Source organism: Podarcis tiliguerta, assembly GCF_965153285.1.
Source record: "Podarcis tiliguerta genome assembly, chromosome: 3".
Taxonomy (NCBI): domain Eukaryota; kingdom Metazoa; phylum Chordata; class Lepidosauria; order Squamata; family Lacertidae; genus Podarcis; species Podarcis tiliguerta.
In genome coordinates, this window is record NC_139536.1 from 115,261,054 (window position 1) to 115,282,450 (window position 21,397).

General features: G+C 49.4%; 1 long non-coding RNA gene across 1 annotated transcript in view; it reads left to right on the top strand.

Moving 5' to 3' along the window:
• Nucleotides 1-12,363, top strand: part of LOC310675261 — a 46,060-nt gene extending 33,697 nt beyond the window's left edge. The window contains exons 2-3 of the long non-coding RNA XR_014510008.1: nucleotides 11,547-11,688; nucleotides 12,263-12,363. This is a non-coding gene — a long non-coding RNA (uncharacterized lncRNA). The remainder of the gene's footprint in view (nucleotides 1-11,546; nucleotides 11,689-12,262) is intronic.
• Nucleotides 12,364-21,397: the final 9,034 nt, after the last annotated feature.

Consider the following 21,397-nt stretch of genomic DNA (forward strand, 5'->3'; position numbering starts at 1 on the left):
TAACCCTAACGTTAACCTAAACCCTAACCCTAACCCCAACCCCAACCCTAACCCTAACACAACCCCTAACCTCAATCCTAATCCTAACCCCAACCATAACACTAACCCTATACGTAACCCTAACCCTAACCTCAACCCTTACCCTAACCCTAACCCTAACCCTAACGTTAACCTAAACCCTAACCCTAACCCCAACCCCAACCCTAACCCTAACACAACCCCTAACCTCAATCCTAATCCTAACCCCAACCATAACACTAACCCTATACGTAACCCTAACCCTAACCTCAACCCTTACCCTAACCCTAACCCTAACCCTAATCCCAACCTAATCCCAACCTAACCTCAACCCTAACCCTAACCCTAATCCCAACCTAATCCCAACCTAACCTCAACCCTAACCCTAACCCTAACCCAAACCCTTAACCTCAACTCTAACCCTAACGTTAACCTTAACCTTAAGCTTAACCCTAACCCTATCCTCAACCCTAAGGCTAACCCTAAACCTAACCTTAACCCTAACCCTAACCCTACCCCTAACCTCAACCCTAAACCCAACCCCAACCATAAAACTAACCCCAACTCCAACCCTAACCTCAACCCTAAATCTAACCCCAACGATAACACTAACCCTATACGTAACTGTCAGAGCTGGCTCCAGGTCCCAGCTCACAGAGGACCAACGCTAGCCGGTAGTAATGTATAAAAGTCTTTATTGAAGTACAGTTTCCATTCTCAAACCGGAGCGCCCCAGCTCTACGTCTAGGGTTTAGACCGGCGAAGCTCCATCTGAATCTCCGCCCCCTGTACACCAGTTTAAGATTCTAGCCTTACTCCACCTCTTCCGTCTCTCCTTTCTCCTCTGGGTCCTGCTACCCCCCGGGGTCCCTTCCTTCCTGGATTCTTCCGACGCAGACGTTGACCCCCCTGACTCCTCCCTCTCTCTTCGGCGGGCTTTGGGACCTGGCTCCCTATCCGGGCTGCCAACTGCGCCGCCCTCCTGTACATTTGAACTTGGCGCGCGCGCCCAGCCTTCAACCTTCCTCTCGACCGTTTCCTCGCTCCCCGATGTAGGCGTGGCCAGTCCTGCCTCCTGTCCTTCTGCTGGCAGCGCGCCGCCTGATCCCGATGCCTGGGACTCCTCCCCCCTACTGCACTCTGGTGTGGACGCTGGTCCTGATTTCCAGCTGCTGCTCTCTGAGTCCCCTCTGGCCCCTTCTTCCTGGGGTGTCCCCCTAGGCACCCCCCTTGCCCTGACCCTGGGAGCCTCCTTCTGTGAATCTTCCGATTCGCTGGAAAGACTCAGAGACCTCGGACCGCTGTCATCGCTGACATTTCCTTCGGACTCCTCCCCCTCGCTCTCCATTTCCTGTGCCTCTGCTCCTGAACCCCTGACATCCATCCCCCCCTCGAAGCCCCCCTTCCCCCCTCCCCTCCTCCAGGTGTGGGTGCTGGGTGCTCCGTCGTTGTGGGGGTGAATGGCGGATACAGTTCGTCCCCCTTGGCGTGCATCCAGCCGGAATAGTCCGGCTCGTCCTCCGTGCTCTCGCCGACCTCGATTTCCTCTGCTTCCATCTCTGTGCCGCCGTGCTCGAACCCGAGGTCCTCCCCCAACACGTCCATCTCCGTCTCTCCCCCGGTCACCTCTGGTGTCGTTGCCTTCCAAGGACCCCCCAGCAACTTCCTGCTCCACTGCTCCTCTGGTCGATCGTCCCACCAATAAGAGCGGTCTGAGGCATACCCCGAGGGCGATCCCTCCGGGGAACGTGTTTCTAGTGCCGGTTCTTCGTCCGAGGTGAACCCCTGGAACGTGCTGGCTGAAAGTGTGGGTGTGAAAAGCCAGTCGTCGAAATACGCGGCTGGCATGGGCCTGTGTGGGAACAAGGCATGAAACTCTTCCTTGAGAAGAGGCTCGTCCAAGGCATAGTCCGGCACCCAACGGTTGGCGCTGGCCGGGGTACCTTCGCTGGCGAGAAAATATTCTACTCCCTCTTCCCCCCATCTCGAGTCTAAAATCTCTGTGACCTCGTTGATGGGCTCCCCTCTTGGCGACCCCCTCTTTGTGGGCTTCTCCCTGAGCGGGTCTGGTGCCGTGCCCGGCTCCTGAAATCTGTGAGGTGCTTTGTAGGGCGTGAGCACTGATCTATGGAACACTGGGTGCATTCTGGATCCCTCCGGAAGTGTCAACCGGAAGGCCACTGGATTGACCTGTGCCTCGACTTGGTAAGGTCCTAGCTGTTTATGTCCGAGCTTCTTCTTCGCTAACGATCTGGTCGGCACTGCCTGGGCTGCCAACCAAACCCAGTCTCCCACCTGTATGTCTTCCCCAACCCTTCTGTGCTTGTCGGCCTGCAGTTTGTATGCGTGCTTTGCTCGTTCTAACTGCCTCCGAAGCTGTTCGTGAACCTCCTGCAACTCTGACGCTAAGGCTTCCGCTGCCTGTGGCTCCCCCTCCCCCAGTCTCTCTAATCCCGGGAAGGTTCTGGGATGCCTTCCGTTGTTGGCGAAGAACGGTGTCACCCCCGTGGACACGTGCTTCGTGTTGTTGTAGGCGAACTCAGCGAGCGGCAGGTAGTCCACCCATGTTGCTGGCTGCTGATTTGCATAGCATCTCAGGTACTGCTGCATGATGGCGTTGACTCGCTCCGCTTGTCCGTTGGTCTGCGGGTGTCTTGCCGACGCTAGGTTGATCTTGACGTTCAGGAATCCCATCAGCTTCTGCCAGAAGTTCGAGATGAACTGTCGCCCGCGGTCGGACAAGATAGACCGTGGCAGACCGTGAACCCTGAACACTTGGTCTATGAACAGTTTGGCGGTCTGTTCCGCCGTGGCCACCTTCGCGCACGGAATGAAGTGGGCCATTTTGGTGAACATGTCCACCACCACTAGCACAGCCATCTTGCCTCTCGAGCTGGGTAAATCCGTGACAAAGTCCAGGGCCACCCTCTCCCACGGTGCGCTCGGTGTCTGCAGCGGTTCGAGCAGTCCCGCCGGTGGTTTGTGCACTGACTTGGCCCTTTGGCAGGTGTCGCACCTCGAGACGTAATCCGCGACTTCCCCCCGCATCTTGGGCCACCAAAACTCTCTGGCTACTAATTCTGCCGTCTTCTCTTTGCCAAAGTGCCCGGCGGTGGGTGCGTCGTGCAACTGCTGCAGTACTTTCGCGCGGAGGTCGTCTCCCGGTACGTAGAGGGCCCCTCTGCGGATGAGCAATCCGTCGCGTATCTGGAACTCATCGTCCGTCGCCGTGCCCTTGTGCACCTCCTCCATCTTGGCTTGTGCGAAGGGGTCTTCCTGCAGCGCTCGACGGACAGCATCCAGGTCCACGGTTGCTGAAGCGCACGCCCACGCTTCCGGTGCGAAAATGTGCTTGGCCGCTGCTGGTGCCGCCTCTTCGAGGTATTGCGGCTTTCTGGACAGTGCATCTGCCATGATGTTGTTGTCGCCTGGGATGTACTCTATCCTGAAGTTGAAATCTGCAAAGAACTCCGCCCATCTTATGTGCCGCTGGTTCAAGAACCTTGCCGTGCGCCAGTACTCCAGGTTCTTATGGTCCGTGCGAACCTGCACTGTGTGTTTGGCTCCGATGAGGAAGTGTCGCCACGCCTTGAATGCCGCATGAATGGCCAGCAACTCCCTGTCCCAGATGGTGTAGTTCTGCTCTGACTTGCTGAGCTTTCGAGAGTAGAAGGCACACGGTCTCCAGTCCCCAAGCGGGTCTTGCTGCAACAGTACTGCTCCCACGGCTCTGTCCGAGGCGTCCGTTTCAACCCTCATTGGTCTGCTGGGATTCACATGCAGTAGCTGCTCTTCGGACGAGAAGAGACGCTTGAGGTTCTGAAAGGACTGCTCCGCTTGCTCCGTCCAGATGAACTTCTTCTTCTTGGAGCTGAGCGTGTCTGTAATGGCCGCTGTCTGCATCGCGAACCCCTTGATGAACTTGCAGTAAAAGTTGGCGAAACCCACAAACCGCTGGACCTCCTTCCGATTGCGCGGGCTCTTCCAGTCCAACACTGCGCGAACCTTGGCGCTGTCCATGGCGAGCCCCTTGTCCGACAACTTGTAGCCCAGGAAATCTACCTCCTTCCTGTCGAACTGGCACTTTTCCAGCTTGGCGTACAGCCTATGCTCCTGCAGTCTCTGCAGAACTTCCTTGACGTCTCCCTCGTGGGTCTCCTCTGATTCTGAGAATATCAGGATGTCGTCCAAGAAGCAGACGCATTTCTTGTAGAGGAGACCCGCCAGTACGTGATGCATGAAGGCTTGAAAACAGTGGGAGCCATTTTGTAATCCAAAAGGCATAACTCTGTATTCGTAGGTGCCCAGGGGCGTGAACATGGCAGTCTTCCACTCGTCGCCCTCCCGTATGCGAATCAGGTTGTACGCCCCTCGCAGATCCAACTTTGTGAAAACGCGTCCTTTCCTCACCGTAGCGAGCAGGTCGTCTATTTTGGGCATAGGAAAGGCCGTGGGCTTGGTCTTGGAATTTAAAATCCTGAAGTCCACTACAAGTCTTTTTTGGGGCGTGTCCTTCTTCTTCACAAAGAATACAGGACTGCCCCCCACTGCCTTCGACTCCCGGATGAAACCGCGCTTCAAGTTGAGGTCTATGAACTCCCTGAGTTCCTGCAACTCGTCTTCAGACATGGAATACAGTTTCCCGGTTGGCAGCGTCGCCCCTGGCAGGAGGTCAATCTTGCAGTCATAGGGCCTGTGGGGAGGCAGCTTGTCCGCTTCTTTCTCGCAGAAAACCTCCAAAAACGCTGCATACTTGAGTGGCACTGCTTGCAGCGTGCCTAATTGTAGCTGCGGGTCATCCTCTTCCCCTTCCGGGCTAGGCAGAATGCAATGTTCCGCACAGTAGGAGGAGCCGAAGGTCAGTTGGCGCTGGTACCACGCCAATGCTGGGCTGTGCCTGTGCAGCCAACTCATGCCCAATACTACAGGCGTGTCCGACAGGTGGGTGACATTGAAGCTGATGACTTCTCAGTGATTCCCAATTTGCATCACCATCGGAGGCGTTTGCTGCACCACCTGCCCCCCCAGCAATTCCCTGCCATCCACCGTGACAACCTTCAGAGGCAGCGTGGCTGGCAGTAGTGCTATGTTGTGCTGTTGAATAAAATCCAGTCCTATGAAGTCTGCGTTACTACCAGAGTCAATGGTAATCGGCACTTCCATAGTGAGTCCATTGGGCAGTTGGAGCGATGCTGTGAGCTGCACCACTGGTTTGGGCGGGAGGGGGTCTGTGGGTTGCAAAATTTCTGGGGATTGCTTCACTGACTTGTCTGGCTGGACCCCAGTGCCTCTTCCTCCAGCCAGACTCTGTCGTTTCCCTGCTGTGGTTCTCTCTGCTGAGTTGCGTCTGTGACTGTTGCAGAGGCTGCAGTGTGCTTATGGAGCCTCTGGGGACACTCTTTCGCCATGTGCTGAGCACTGTCGCAGATGTAGCACTTCCTGTTCCCTCTAGGAGGCTTCGCTTTGACTGCTCCCGGTGTTAGGGCTCTGGTAGCTGACTGAGCCCTGGCGCCTCCAATCTCCATCGGTTCTTCTCCCCCTCCCTGCGAGGGTGTGGATTGCGCACGCGCTGCATCCTTGGGAAAAAGGGGAGGTGCTCTCGCTGGCGTACGTCCCCAACGTCCTTCTTCTCTGTTCCATGGACGTTCTTCCAGACGCACCCCAATCTCCAGCGCCCGCTGGACCACTTGCTGAGTGCTCTTTGGTCTCTCCCCCCTTGCAATCTCATCTTTCACATTTGCATTCAAGCCTTCCCAAAAAAGGTCTCTGACTGGAGCAGAATCTTTCTCCCATCCCAGCGCATGGACTAATCCAAAAAAGCGGGAATGGTACTGCCTCACACTGGCTCTGCCTTGTTTGAGCCCATGTATGTCTTTTCTGGCAATATCGATGTCTATCTTTGATAAAAAACACGAATCCATCGCTTTGATGAAAGCATTCGCATCTTGGAGCGCCGGATCTTTATCTCTCCACAAATTCCTCAGCCACGCTTTGGCTTCCCCATGCAAATGGGACAAGATAAACCCCACTTTCTCTCGCTCATCTCTAAAGTCTTTTTCCAGCAGATCCAGCGCAAACAGCAGGTCTGCTCGGAAGTTAGGGTACTGCTGTAAACTCCCGTCGAAATGAGATACAAGGCTGCCTCCCCTTCTCCCCAAGCCAATGCCCTCTGATTTGGGTCCCGGTTGCCCCTGTTTAGAAAGCACTTCCAACCTGGCTTGGAGATCCTTGTAGGCGGCAGCTGTTCCCTCCTCCCTTTTCCTGGACGCACGTACCTCCGCGTTGAGTTGTGTCACTGCATTTTGCAGTTCTATTAGATGCTGTTCTGTCGTCATCTTGCCTGACTCTTGTCAGCTCGCGAAGCACCACTACTCTTCCCTTGCTGCGTCCCTCACGTTACGAGGTTCTTGGTGCAAAATTTTTTGTGCAGATGGAGCTTACTGTCAGAGCTGGCTCCAGGTCCCAGCTCACAGAGGACCAACGCTAGCCGGTAGTAATGTATAAAAGTCTTTATTGAAGTACAGTTTCCATTCTCAAACCGGAGCGCCCCAGCTCTACGTCTAGGGTTTAGACCGGCGAAGCTCCATCTGAATCTCCGCCCCCTGTACACCAGTTTAAGATTCTAGCCTTACTCCACCTCTTCCGTCTCTCCTTTCTCCTCTGGGTCCTGCTACCCCCCGGGGTCCCTTCCTTCCTGGATTCTTCCGACGCAGACGTTGACCCCCCTGACTCCTCCCTCTCTCTTCGGCGGGCTTTGGGACCTGGCTCCCTATCCGGGCTGCCAACTGCGCCGCCCTCCTGTACATTTGAACTTGGCGCGCGCGCCCAGCCTTCAACCTTCCTCTCGACCGTTTCCTCGCTCCCCGATGTAGGCGTGGCCAGTCCTGCCTCCTGTCCTTCTGCTGGCAGCGCGCCGCCTGATCCCGATGCCTGGGACTCCTCCCCCCTACTGCACTCTGGTGTGGACGCTGGTCCTGATTTCCAGCTGCTGCTCTCTGAGTCCCCTCTGGCCCCTTCTTCCTGGGGTGTCCCCCTAGGCACCCCCCTTGCCCTGACCCTGGGAGCCTCCTTCTGTGAATCTTCCGATTCGCTGGAAAGACTCAGAGACCTCGGACCGCTGTCATCGCTGACATTTCCTTCGGACTCCTCCCCCTCGCTCTCCATTTCCTGTGCCTCTGCTCCTGAACCCCTGACAGTAACCCTAACCCTAACCTCATCTCTTACCCTTAACCTTACCTCAACCTCAAACCTACCCCTACTCCTACCCCAACCTCAAACTCAACCCTACCCTAAGACTAACCCTAACCCACACCTAACCGTAAATGTAACCCTAACCCTAACCCTAATCCCAACCTAATATCAACCCTAACCCTAACCCTAACCTAAACTAACCCAACTCCAACCTTAACCCTAACCCTAACCCTAACCCTAACCCCAACCCCAACCCCAACCCTAACCTTAACCTTAACCTTAACCTTAACCCTTACACTAACTGAACCGAAAAGCTAACCCTAACCCTAACCCTATCCTCAACCCTAACCCTATCCTCAACCCTAAGGCTAACCCTAACCCTAAACCTAATCTTAACCCTAACCCTAACCATAACACTACCCCTAACCTCAACCCTAAACCTAACCCCAACCATAACACTAACCACAACTCCAACCCTAACCCTAACTACAACCCTAACCTTAACCCTAACCCTAACCCTAACCCTAACCATAACACAACCCCTAACCTCAACCCTAAACCATACCCCAACCATAACACTAACCCTATACCTAACCCTAACCCTAACCACAACCCTTACCCTAAACCTTACCTCAACCTCAAACCTACCCCTACTCCTACCCCAACCTCAAACCCAACCCTAACCCTAACCCTAACCCTAACCCTAACTGAACGGAAAAGCTAACCCTAACCCTAACCCTATCCTCAACCCTAAGGCTAACCTTAACCCTAACCCTAACCCTAACCTAACCCCAACCATAACACTAACCCAATACGTAACACTAACCCTAACCTCAACCCTTACCCTAAACCTTACCTCAACCTCAAACCTACCCCTACTCCTACCCCAACCTCAAACCTAACCCTAACCCTAACGCTAACCCAAACCCAAACCCAAACCCCAACTCCAACCCTAACCTTAAAAAAGGTAAAGGTACCCCTGCCCGTACGGGCCAGTCTTGACAGACTCTAGGGTTGTGCGCCCATCTCACTCAAGAGGCCGGGGGCCAGCGCTGTCCGGAGACACTTCCGGGTCACGTGGCCAGCGTGACATCGCTGCTCTGGCAAGCCAGAGCCACACACGGAAACGCTGTTTACCTTCCCGCTAGTAAGCGGTCCCTATTTATCTACTTGCACCCGGGAGTGCTTTCGAACTGCTAGGTTGGCAGGTGCTGGGACCGAACAACGGGAGCGCACCCCGCCGTGGGGATTCGAACCGCCGACCTTTCGATCGGCAAGCCCTAGGCGCTGAGGCTTTAACCCACAGCGCCACCCTAACCCTAACCCTAACCCTAACCTTAACCTTAACCCTAACCCTAAACCCAACCCCAACCATAAAACTAAGCCCAACTCCAACCCTAACCCTAACCCTAACCCCAACCTCAACCCTAAATCTAACCCCAACCATAACACTAACCCAATACATAACCCTAACCTCAACCCTTACCCTAAACCTTACCTCAACCTCAAACCTACCCCTACTCCTCCCCCAACCTCAAACCTAACGCTAACCCTAACGCTAACCCTACCCTAACCTTAACCCTAACCCTAACCCTAACCCTAACCCTTAACCTCAACCCTAACCCTAACGTTAACCTTAACCCTAACCCTAACCCTAACCCCAACCCTAACCCTAACACAACCCCTAACCTCAACCCTAATCCTAACCCCAACCATAACACTAACCCTATACGTAACCCTAACCCTAACCTCAACCCTTACCCTAACCCTAACCCTAACCCTAACCCTAACCCTAAACCTTACCTCAACCTCAAACCTACCCCTACTCCTCCCCTAACCCTAACCCTAACTGAACGGAAAAGCTAACCCTAACCCTAACCCTATCCTCAACCCTAAGGCTAACCTTAACCCTAACCCTAACCCTAACCTAACCCCAACCATAACACTAACCCAATACGTAACGCTAACCCTAACCTCAACCCTTACCCTAAACCTTACCTCAACCTCAAACCTACCCCTACTCCTACCCCAACCTCAAACCTAACGCTAACCCTAACGCTAACCCAAACCCCAACTCCAACCCTAACCCTAACCTCAAACCTAACCCTAACCTCAAACCTAACCCTAACCCTAACCCTAAGACTAACCGTAAATGTAACCCTAACTCTAACCCTAACCCCAACCTAATCCCAACCTAACCTCAACCCTAACCCTAACTTTAACCCTAACCCTAACCTCAACTCTAACCATAGCCCTAATTCCAACCTAATCCCAACCTAACCTCAACCCTAATCCTAACCCTAACCCCAACCCCAACCCTAACCCTAACACAACCCCTAACCTCAACCCTAAACCTAACCCCAACCATAACACTAACCCTATACGTAACCCTAACCCTAACCTCAACCCTTACCCTAACCCTAACCCTAACCCTAACCCCAACCCTTACCCATACCTAAATCCAGACCCAAACCCAAACCCTAACCTCAACCTTAACCCTAACCTAAACTCTACCCCTAGACCTAACCCTAACCTTAACCCTAACTCCAACCCTTAGCTCAACTCTATCCTTAAACTCAATGCCAACTCTCACCCTAACCCCAAGCTCTTCCCTTACTGTAAGCCTCTCCCTAACCCTTACCCTAACCGTATCCTCAAGCCCAACTCTAACATCAACCCTAAACTCAACCATGACCTCTAACTCTCACTCTATCCCTAACCCTAACCTTCAGGTATTTCAAGAAGTGTGCATGCTCACGGAAGCTTATTCCCAGAATAAACTTTGTTGGTCTCTAAGGGGCTACTCAACATTTTTTCAAAAAAAAATTTAATGAATTTTTATAACCCGAACCCAAACTGTTGGAATGCTTAATTTATCCTTTTCATAGCTCCTCTTCATTTGGCCTGTATTTCTCTTTGCCTGAAACTATCTCCCTCACTACACTTACCTGTAAATGAGTGTTGGCAGCTTCCTTTTCTTATTTTGTCTTGCTTTAGTCTTGGTCTTTTCTGTAAGATTGTGTTTTTTATTTGCAGACTGATATTTTCTTAGCTTTTTTATGCTGCTGAGTGTTCATATATGGGTTGCTCGGAGTAGGGTTTAAAAAGAGGTTGTACTTTTGCTACTTCTGAATGTGTGACTTACCTGTTGGTTTGTATTTTTGTAAATTTTTGTATTTTTTATACTTGCCATCTTCTTTAAAACAATAAAAGACACAGGAAACCACACATAAAACAAACCATCTGTACTGCAATCCTAACCATAGACATAAGTCCCATTGAATTCAATCCAGTTTGTCCTGCAGATAGGGCTGTAGCCTTGCTATCTTGATTTTACAGTTTGATATAAACTTGTCATCTTGTCTTATTGCTCTTGCTCAGGTCTCAGGGAAGGACAATTTGGGACCCTGCTGATATTTTGCTCTTTGAGTTCTGGGTTGTATGGATTCCTATAGACAAATTAATTGTTTTACAGACATTCTAAGGCCACTTATACAAGTCATTTTTGTAATGCAACACATCATTCCATAAATGTGTATTTTATACAGAAAATGGTCATTTGTGTGTGCTGAAACATAATGCTCCAGTTAACCTCTGTTTTAAATGTTTGCAGTAGACATTATTTTATGTTTGGCTGCTTTAAACTGTTGTTTTATGTTTGGCAGCAAAAGAGTTTCACTATGCAGCTCTGATGAAGTCAATAGGCAACAAAAGAGATCACATCTTTCCAGGTTGAAAGAACAATGAAGAATGCTAAATTCCATTGGTGGTAATGATGATGATGATTTGCACAGAAGGAAGTGGATGAAGGCTGCAATCATAACCCCATTTACATGGGAGTAAGACCCACTGAATTCAAGGGAACTTACTTCTAAGTTGATATGGTTAGGATTCTAGCCTTACTGCCTGTAGGCCAGGGGTCAGCAAACTTTTTCAGCAGGGGGCCGGTCCACTGTCCCTCAGACCTTGTGGGGGGCTGGACTATATTTTGGAAAAAAATAATGAACAAATTCCTATGCCCCACAAATAACCCAGAGATGCATTTTAAATAAAAGCACACATTCCACTCATGTAAAAACACGCTGATTCCTGGACCGTCCGTGGGCCGGATTGAGAAAGCTATTGGGCTGGATCCGGCCCCCAGGCCTTAGTTTGCCTGCCCATGCTGTAGGCTGTCTCTAGCAACATAAATGCAGACAAACAGCATTTCAGAAATAAAGAAAATGAATGAGACCCCTGTTGAGACAGCAGCAATTATACATTCAGGAATATGTAGATAATGTGAATTGCAAAGCAATTTATGCATCGTATGTGTATTTATTTATTTTAAATGGTAGAAAACTAAGATGAAGAGTGTTCATAAGAAGAGCCCGTGCCAGATGGGGGTCCAACAGGTGGATGGAAGAAAATCCACTTGAAAGTCCATTTTCAATGGATTACTCTAACATCCCTAATTGAAGACTAATGTTCTAGTTACAGGTAGGTAGCTGTGTTGGTCTGCTGTAGTCAAAAGAAAATAAAAACATTCCTTCCAGTAGCACCTTAGAGACCAACTAAGTTTCTTATTTATGAGCTTTCGTGTGTACACGAAAGCTCATACCAATATTTTGAAGACTAATGGACAGTGCTTTTTTTCTGGGGGGTACTCAGTGGTATACAGTCCCGGCACCTCCCCCCCAATGTTAAAAGTGTGGCAATTCCTATGACAACTTAGTGGTGTGGTGTAGCGGTCAAGGGTGGTAGTCTCTTAATCTGGGGAACCGGGTTCGCGTCTCTGCTCCTCCACATGCAGCTGCTGGGTGACCTTGGGCCAGTCACACTTCTCTGAAGTCTCTCAGCCTCACTCACCTCACAGAGTGTTTGTTGGGGGGGGAGGAAGGGAAAGGAGAATGTTAGCCGCTTTGAGACTCCTTAGGGTAGTGATAAAGTGGGATATCAAATCCAAATTCTTCTTCTTCTTCAAACTCTACCAGCACCATTTTTTTTAAAAGAAAAAAAGCACTGCTAACAGAAATGTGCCTTAATCCAAAGCTGGAAACTTCATTTATTGTAGAACAGCCCAACACTCAAACGTGCAAGCTATTCTCATACAACAAAAGCACCCAGCAGCCGATCTGTGTGAAGCAAAGAGAACAGAAACTGACCAAGACTCAAAACTAAGGTAACCTGCAGTGTGGAGACACTAATGGCCAACTTAAACGAATGCACCAAATCCATTGCCTTGGGGAATCTCTTGACTGTTTGATGTGACCTACTGGGCTCTTCTGCTCCCTTCTGTGAGCTTCTCTAGCCTTTAGTAGCACGAGGGCTTTGGATTACCGCTCCGAGCCTTAAATTCCCTGAGAGAGCCATTACAGTCTGGGCCTCTAAGCAAAAAGTCAAAGTCCATGCAAAGCTGGCACGTGGCCTAGGCGTGGCTTGGTTCCTTTGATCCTTCCAGCCTTTTGCATATACATTCTGGTGGGGAAGAGGAGTTTGCTTGAGGGGCGAGAGGGGAGATGAAAAGTGCCTAAAATGAGCATTGCTGCAGTGCACCACAGAGACCAGCTTGCCAGATTGTGAAGAGAATGAAAAGTGTCCTAAACAGAGGGACCAAAGGCCCACAGCTGCTCAAATTTCAGTGCAAACGTTTCCCAAGGCATTTTGTTAGGGGTTAAAAAACTGGAGGAAGCATTTGAAAGCCCTGCGTGCAGTTGAGAGGTGGAGTGGATCATACAGTTAACTTCAGATTTCTGTACTGATTCTCTGCTAGAGAAGAACTTTATATAGCAGTGACATGCAGCTCGTATCACACACTCAAGTCCTCTCTCTATAAAAGATGTTTAAATGTGACATCTTATAATATTTTCATATTAAGTAACTACAGAGAATATTTTGGCAAGAGTGCTTAATCTCAAATGTTCAATTTTAATCAGCTTGAACTATGGTCTGTCTTTCTCTGAACTGAAAACCACCAATCAATTCTGCTTTATCTTCCCCCCCTGTTTTTCTCACCCAAGGCAATGCCTTTTGTAAAAGGGTATTTATTTTTAATGGATTTTTTAATGAATTTTTCAGTCAAGCTATTAATAATGCCATTAATTATAGGCAGCTTATATTAAAGCACACACTGGCCTCCTAATCCTGACCCCCAGCTATTGGCTTGCAGCTAATCCAGCTTGGTGTTGGGTGGTGAGGGGTGAGTCTCAGCCAATGGCTGCTAGGAGGCACAATTGGAAGACAGAGCTAAAGGATAAGAAGGCACATGGAAGGGAATAGAATTTTTAGTGTATATGTTGCCAGGGGGCGTGAAGTTTAAAGCCAGATGATATGTTGGTGTTGTGGGGATAATCCTAGAGATGCGGTGCAAGCACTTTAGCAGGAAGTTCCCTGGCGGAAGGTTTTGCTCTGCCTGCGAAGGCTGGCCTGCTTGATAACCCCACAGGAGTGCTGCGCTGACTTACCGGAGGCTGTTATGTATGACTGCTGCTCTCCTTCAGCCAGTTCCGGGGAAAAGACTACCAGATGGACGGTGGAATCAACATAATAGATTCTCTCCCTTCCTTATCTGATCCAATGATATGGAAGGTGTTAATTATCAGCAGGTTTACTGATAACTTAAGGGGCAAATTTCCTGCCATAAAAATTGATTCTCCCTCCCCTCCCAAACCCATTCCCCAAGGAAGAGTGATACCCTGTTTTTCAGGGATTTTTGCAGTTGCTTTAAGTGAATGAGGAGTTTTTAGAGGAATAATACGATGGTCAAATGAACATTCCACTTCCAAGGGTATAAAAGTCTAGATTTCACACCTTACAGTGCTTGGATTTTGTCTCGACCAAATAATTTGGCCTCCTTTGCAGCTTGGTTGCCTCACTGACCACCCCAGATCTAGCAAGCTAAATAGCACCAGTCCCAAGATGGAAATCATAAGGACAAAGCTCATTTTAAAATTACATTTATATCTGGTGTTTCTTCCAAGGAACTCAAGGAGACATAAACAGAACTCCCAGGCTCTACACACTGACCTCACATATCACAAACCTTTATCATTAAGGTGGTGGCTTAATTGAGCTAATTAACCAATGAAGCAAGTGGGGACTGATTAAAATTTGATGCCAACTTGCATCAGTCCCAGCTGGCATTACCAATGGTTGGGGAAAGTACTTTTGAAGCTTCCTTGTTTGTTTCCACTGAGCTATTGCTCCTCCACCGGAATAAGGGGATGGCTAGTAATGGCACTTGTTGAAGGATAAACAAACTACGGTAATTTGGTTTCCTCTCAATTTTGCTAATCCAGGTTCACTCCTGACTCTGCTACCCACCCCAACGTTATGCATCCAGAAGGTGGAAGAAGGAGAAGGACAAGGAACAACTGCAGACTCTGCAACGTATTTCTATTTTGCCCCCAGACCCCAAGTCAAGCAAGGTGTTGGCTGCACCATGATTCTCTTGCAAACAGGTTAGGATTCCATTCTAGAATCAAAGGGAGTGTCATAAGCACCACTCCAGGCAGCATCTCACACCCCAACCTAGAGGAGGGGCCAGCCAGGTCAGCTAAGGATGCTGGAAAATTTCAATGAAAACAGAAACTGAAGCAGAAATTGCAGGTTGACAACTTGTATGCCTCCTTCCAGCAATTCCTGTAGCCAGGCTGGTGCCAATTGTATTGGTTTGCTTTGGACCACCTTGGTGAGGCCAAGAGGGGTGTATTGTTGTAGGTGGAGCTGTGGTCTAAACCACCGAGCCTCTTGGGCTTGCTGATTGGAAGGTTGATGGTTCAAATCCCTGCGACAGGGTGAGCTCCCGTTGCTCTGTCCCAGCTCCTGCCAACCTAGCAGTTCAAAAGCACGGCATTGCAAGTAGATAAATAGGTACCGCTCTGGCAGGAAGGTAAACGGCGTTTCTGTGCACTCTGGTTTCCATCACAGTGTTCCATTGCGCCAGTAGCAGTTTAGTCATTCTGGCCACATGACCCGGAAAGATGTCTGTAGACAAATGCTGGCTCCCTTGGCCTGAAAGCAAGATGAGCACCACAACCCCATAGTCACTTTTGACTGTATTTAACCATCCAGGGGCCCTTTACCTTTACCTGGGTAGCCCAGGACCTCCATACACACTGCTCAGGTTTGCACCCTGGGGAGTTAACTTTGATGCCGCTAACAATGGTTTGGCTTCATCCCGGAAGCCCACTCTATTATCTCTTGAGACGGACAGATGTCAATAACAACAAGTTCCCATGGGGTTCAATGGGGCTTGTTCCTGCGTAGGTGCATCGGATTGCAGGCTTTCTTGATTAATGATCCTTGCAAAAGCAAAGCCTCTGCATTCTCATTTTTGTCACCGTTCATTTTGCTGTTGTTGGAAATGGTTCTGGGGATTCTACTCCTGCATTAGCTGCAGTTTCTGAGACAACCTCAAAGGCAGCCCTACAGCACTGTACATTAAGGACTAAGCTCAGAAGTCTGCTTCATGCCTTTGCATGAAGAATGTCCCAGGTTCAGTCTTTAGTGTGTACTGGTATGAATCACTGGCGGAGGAAGGGGGTGCGGTGGGTGCGGTCCACCCCAGGTGTCATCCCTGGGGGGGGTGACATTGCCCCCCGCATCCCAGGGATGCTCACTGAGGGCGGCACCTCCCTGGGCCACTCACTGCTTGCAACACCCTCCTGGGATTCTTGCCGCTTGCCACGGGTGGCTAGCCCCACCCCCGGGGGGAACAGCATGTGCACTGCTCTGGGTGCCAGAGCAGCTAGCTCCGCCTCTGGTATGAATAAGACAGAGCTGCTCCTGAGACCCTGGAAAGCCACTCCTGGTCTGTGTTGATGGAAGTGAGCTAGAGGGACCAGTTCTTTGGCTTAGTACAAAGCAACTGCCTGTGTTCCTAATCCAAAGAGGAGGCTGTCATCTAGGAATGGCTGTAGCTGGTAAACCAGACAGAGCTGAGAGAATCAACTCTGTGCCACAGGCATTTCTGGTGACAAGGTGCAACCTTGCATACCCACAGAAAGCTTCATGGGCACAGATGTACCGTACGGCTGAAAGTAACTCCAGTGGGGGTAGGGCCAGAAATGGGGTGTGTCAGATATGAGCTTGGCTCTGCAGGATCCTAACCCCCTCATTTTCCTGGCCTGCGTCCAACTGAGTCCTTAACTAAGTTAGCCCTGAAGTTGCCATAGTTTATTCACTCCCATTGCCTGCAATGGGGGCGGGGGCAGAGTAGAAAGCCTTTTCTAAAAGGTTAAATGAAACCCACTCCCACCTCCTGAACAAGGGCTTATCAGTATTGAAGTAGGCGGCTTTAAGTTATGACAGGGAGGAAAATATTTCCCCTTCTCCTTCCACACAATATTCTTGGTCTCAAAGTGAAAGGCAGGTATGGCTTTGAACCTTGTGAACATTACGAAACATTTGTTCTCTCTTTCACTTATTTAGAAAAGTAAGAAGATTTTATGCTTTCCCACTCAATTGTCCCCTAGAAAGCACGGGTAATGTATGAAGGACAGTCTCGTCTGCTTTTGTGGAATGGGCAGCCCCAGTGCTGGGCGCCTTCCTACTTAAGAGAGAGAGCATGTTCAATTAGTCTCTTTACCACCAGCTCCCCAGTTAGTCTCCCTCTGGAAAATAGGTGAGAAATTCTTATATTCCTCTCAATATGTTAATCATAGAACTGGTATCTCAGTTCTCTAACTGTGTAATACCAGTCCCCTTTGGCAGATATATTTTATTTGGATAATGATGTGAAATTTAAGATCTACGTTTCAATTGTACAGAGCCATAGGCAGTTGTCAATTTCAGTGACAGACACAGACCTGGAGCTAAATTCCTGTGCACAAGCAAAAATTCCAACAAGCATAGCACAATCCTAGTCCCTTAATAGAAATACATTTTCTCCCATTGAGGGGCAGTATTTTTAAGCTGTACACATCACAGCTCCTGGAAAGTACTTACAAATCATTAACACTTTCTCTGTAGTTCCTTTCAGCTGGACACTCAGAAACCTGAACTACCTTTACCTTTCAGGGATTGGGAGAAAATAGAGACATTTCTCACTCCCTGCAACTGACCCTCCATGACCCTCCCCCATTTTTTGTCCCTCAACCCCCATAGAGCTGTCACCACTACACCAACAGGCAGTGGCGTAGCGTGGGTTGTCAGCACCCGGGGCAAGGCAAGTAATTTGCGCCCCCCCCCGCTGCACTGTCCCTCCCCCAGATAGTCCCTCGCTCTCTCTCCGCACCGCACTGCACGCCTGGCACCCTCCCCTCCACAGTGGGCGGCGACCCGGCGGCTCGGATCGGATTCGCACAGCCAGCACTGCAGTGAGAGAGAGTGAGTGAGCCAGGTAGGGGCAGAGAGCTGCGAGTGCGAGCGCCCCCCACCCAGATGTTGCGCCCGGTGCGGCCGGCCCCCCCTGCACTCCCCATGCTACGCCACTGCCAACAGGGCACAGCACACATGTCTTCAACCATCCTGCGAAAACCCCTTAATCCCGATTTTATTTTATTTCATTCTTTGGTAGATTTACAAAAAGAAAAACACAAACCAATAAATAAATCTAATAAAGGTGCAGGGTTAGATGTGAATGCACAAAGCATTTTTTTTTTAAATCAAGACCCCTTGTACTCTGCTCCCTTTTCTTCCTGCCCAGGGTGGTCCTGTCCTCTGCCTGCCCCACAGAGCCAGCCGTCACGCAAGGCAGGGCCTCGGCAGTGGCAGCCTCTCTTCCTCCTTGCCTGCTCTCCAGCAGCTTCCATGAGCTGCCCAAGGGAGAAGGCCAGCAGCAGAAGCCACGGAGAGGCTTGTCCTCACTTGGGACAAGCGCAGCCTCATCCTCCTCTCCAAGCTTTGTGGTGGTAGCAATGGCAGGGGAAATAGGGACCTTCTGGGATCAATTCGGAAGCTGGAATAGGCAGTGGCGTAGCGTGGGGTTGTCAGCACCCGGGGCAAGGCAAGAAATTTGCGCCCCCCCCCCCGCTGCACTGTCCCTCCCCCAGATAGTCCCTCGCTCTCTCTCTGCACCGCATGCCTGGCACCCTCCCCTCTACAGTGGGCGGCGACCCGGCAGCTCGGATCGGATTCGCACAGCCAGCACTGCAGTGAGAGAGAGTGAGTGAGCCAGGTAGGGGCAGAGAGCTGCGAGTGCGAGCGCCCCCCCCCCCCGATGTTGCGCCCGGTGCGGCCGGCCCTCCACGCTACGCCACTGGGAATAGGTTTCACAATTCCAGGGCTGCCCCTGGAAAATCAGGACACTTAGAGGGTATGTGGTGGTTTGTGTGTAGTTTAAAAAATTAAGCAGAAATGTTACATGTTCCTTTCATAAAATATAAGAATCGAGTGCCTGTCTTCATTTTTATTTAAAAGCATTTTGCTTGCAAAGTCTTTCAGTTGTTTACTTACGCTGCTGATTAAATCTATAGGCCCTTCTCACATGATATTTTCCAAAAGAGAGACCCAATGCCAGTGTGATTTTTCATGCGGAAGGTCCCAGTTTCACTGTTTAGGAACTCCTGCTTAAAATCCAGTGGAGATGGGGAAAATCTCTCTATCTTAATCCTCAGGTCTCAGCTTTAGAAGGCTGCTGCCAGCCAGAGTACTGGAATTAGCTAGCCTCTCAGTACGAGGCTACGAACCCTCCAAAGGTGGCTTATGACTAAACATACAATAACAAAATGACAGCGACTCATCAGGATCTTTCCCGCAAGGCAATGGCTTCTGCCTGTGGGGCAAGGGAGACTCTAACAACATCTGGCCACAGGTTCCCCATCTCTGCTGTAGGGTGGCAGTGGGGACAATTCAGCTAGCTCTTACCATCTTTTCCACCTGCTTTCCGTGTTTGCTACTTAAATAGCTCACATGGGCGATCCCGCAACATGGTGATGAGATGAGAACATGGCTTGAACCTGCTGTCTTGCTGCTGAAGATTTAATCTTACCCTTCCAAAAGTGTGTGCCTATTGTACACAGACAACAACGTTCAAGGCCTTGAAATCCTTCCTATTGGATTCCCATAATAGAGAAAGCTGCCCCCTCGCTTCCTGGCGCCTCCATTAGGGACACATCCCACGCAGTAGATTATTTCCCATGTTCCCAAAGAATTAAGGAGGCACTGGGTTTTAACCATATTTGCCCTCCTTTCAAATTAGATTACTCATTTCTGGTGTTAACATGCCAGTGCTACTCTGTGTCACGCTGGGAGTGTGATGTGCTTTAGTGCACTGGGATTTGAAAACAGAAGCTGACTTATTGTTTTGCTCGCATTTGTTTTGATAGGCTCTTTTTGAGATTCCGCCTCTATTGATCTTTAATGGCTTCCAGATGGGATCACACTTCCCTGTTTTATAGCCTTTGCTCTGAGAGATTCAGAAGTACAAAGGAGTGCAAAAAGGCAGCCCATTAGCTAATAAAAAAATTGCGTTGCATTATATTCTAATAAAGTCTGAAATGTTGGATTATTTTAATGACAACTGCACAGGAAATAGACCTGGGCCAATGGAATTGAGGAATGTGAGCTTTTAAGCCACTTTACCATAGGAGCAACAGCTGTCCAGTAAGAAGGCCTATCAATTTTTGCTTATATCTTTCTATTGTAGTTAAAACAATAAATAAACCGGACATCCTGCAAAGGCCCTTGATTGTCAGTTCATTTAGTATGTTTCCTCTGCAGGGTACCTTACCATCTCCCATGGTGTGTGAGGCTGAACGTGTCAGCTGCAGAAATGTATTGCTGGGTTTATGTTTCATTGTGCAATACAGCATGAGGTTTGCCATTTGTTTTGCTTTTCTTGAAGACAGATATTGCAGGGTTCTTTTCCTAGTGTGGAAACCCTGCAGGAGCATTACGGGGGAAACGATGCTTGCAAGGTAATAGTACATCAAAATCTCACTTTGCATGCATTTCCCTTTACAAATTTTGTCAAAATTCTTTCAGGTCAAGTGCTGATGCTTGGGCATGTTCAACTGATATAACTGCCAAGACAACTAGTTAGTCTCTTTTGCAACATTTCTGAGCATATGCAAGTTTTTTAAAAAATAAGCTCCCTCAGTGTTTGCTTCAAGAAAAGTATAGTCATATTGTTCTTCAGCTACATTCTGTTTACAAAACTATTTCAGGAAGAAGCCCTCTGGCTTTGCTTGCTCCTTAGCTTTTTCTGCCCTTATCCCAAATAAAATTTTGTATCAACTCAAAGAAAAGTAAACAGTGTTTCCACACATTTAACTGCTCATCCTGGTGTTGAGAAATCAAGCCACGTGCAGACATTTTTCAACTGGCCCTTACTGTTTAGAATCTACGATATATTTTGATCTGTTCTCTGTACACCTCATAAGATATTGTAACCAGATTTTGCATGATGTTCTTGAGAGGAAGGAGCAAGTTTTCATCTATGTTTGGAAATAATGGGATGCCATTTTGAATCAAGATGGTAGACTGACCACTTAAAATCTGCACCGTTTTATCCACTGATTTTGTTTGATTGTTTCTTAGAATATTTAATAAAGATGTTTGTATCATATGGCCTAAATTTTAATCTAATCCTTGTAGGAATGTATACCAGGGGTGGAAAATCCTTATCAACCTGAAAAACAGACCCTACATGGACAAACTTCAGGAGGTCATGTGCAGCAGGGGTTGTTGTTGTTGTTTAGTCGTTTATTCGTGTCCGCCTCTTGGTGACCCCCTGGACCAGAGCACGCCAGGCACTCCTGTCTTCCACTGCCTCCCGCAGTTTGGTCAAACTCGAGTTAGTAGCTTCAAGAACACTGTCCAACCATCTCCTCCTCTGTCGTCCCCTTCTCCTTGTGCCCTCCATCTTTCCCAACATCAGGGTCCTTTCCAGGGTGTCTTCTCTTCTCATGAGGGGGCCAAAGTATTGGAACCTCAGATTCATGATCTGCCCTTTCAGTGAGCACTCAGGACAGATTTCCTTCAGAATGGAGAGGTTTGATCTTCTTGCAGTCCATGGGACTCTCAAGAGTCTCCTCCAGCACCATAATTCAAAAGCATCAATTCTTTGGCGATCAGCTTTCTTTATGGTCCAGCTCTCACTTCCATACATCACTACTGGGAAAACCATAGCTTTAACTATACGGACCTTTGTTGGCAAGGTGATGTCTCTGCTTTTTAAGATGCTGTCTAGGGGGTGCTGTCTAGCGGGGTGTTGGCCAGAGGCAAAAGTTGGCAGAGCAATGAATGCAAATTGTACTTTTGTACG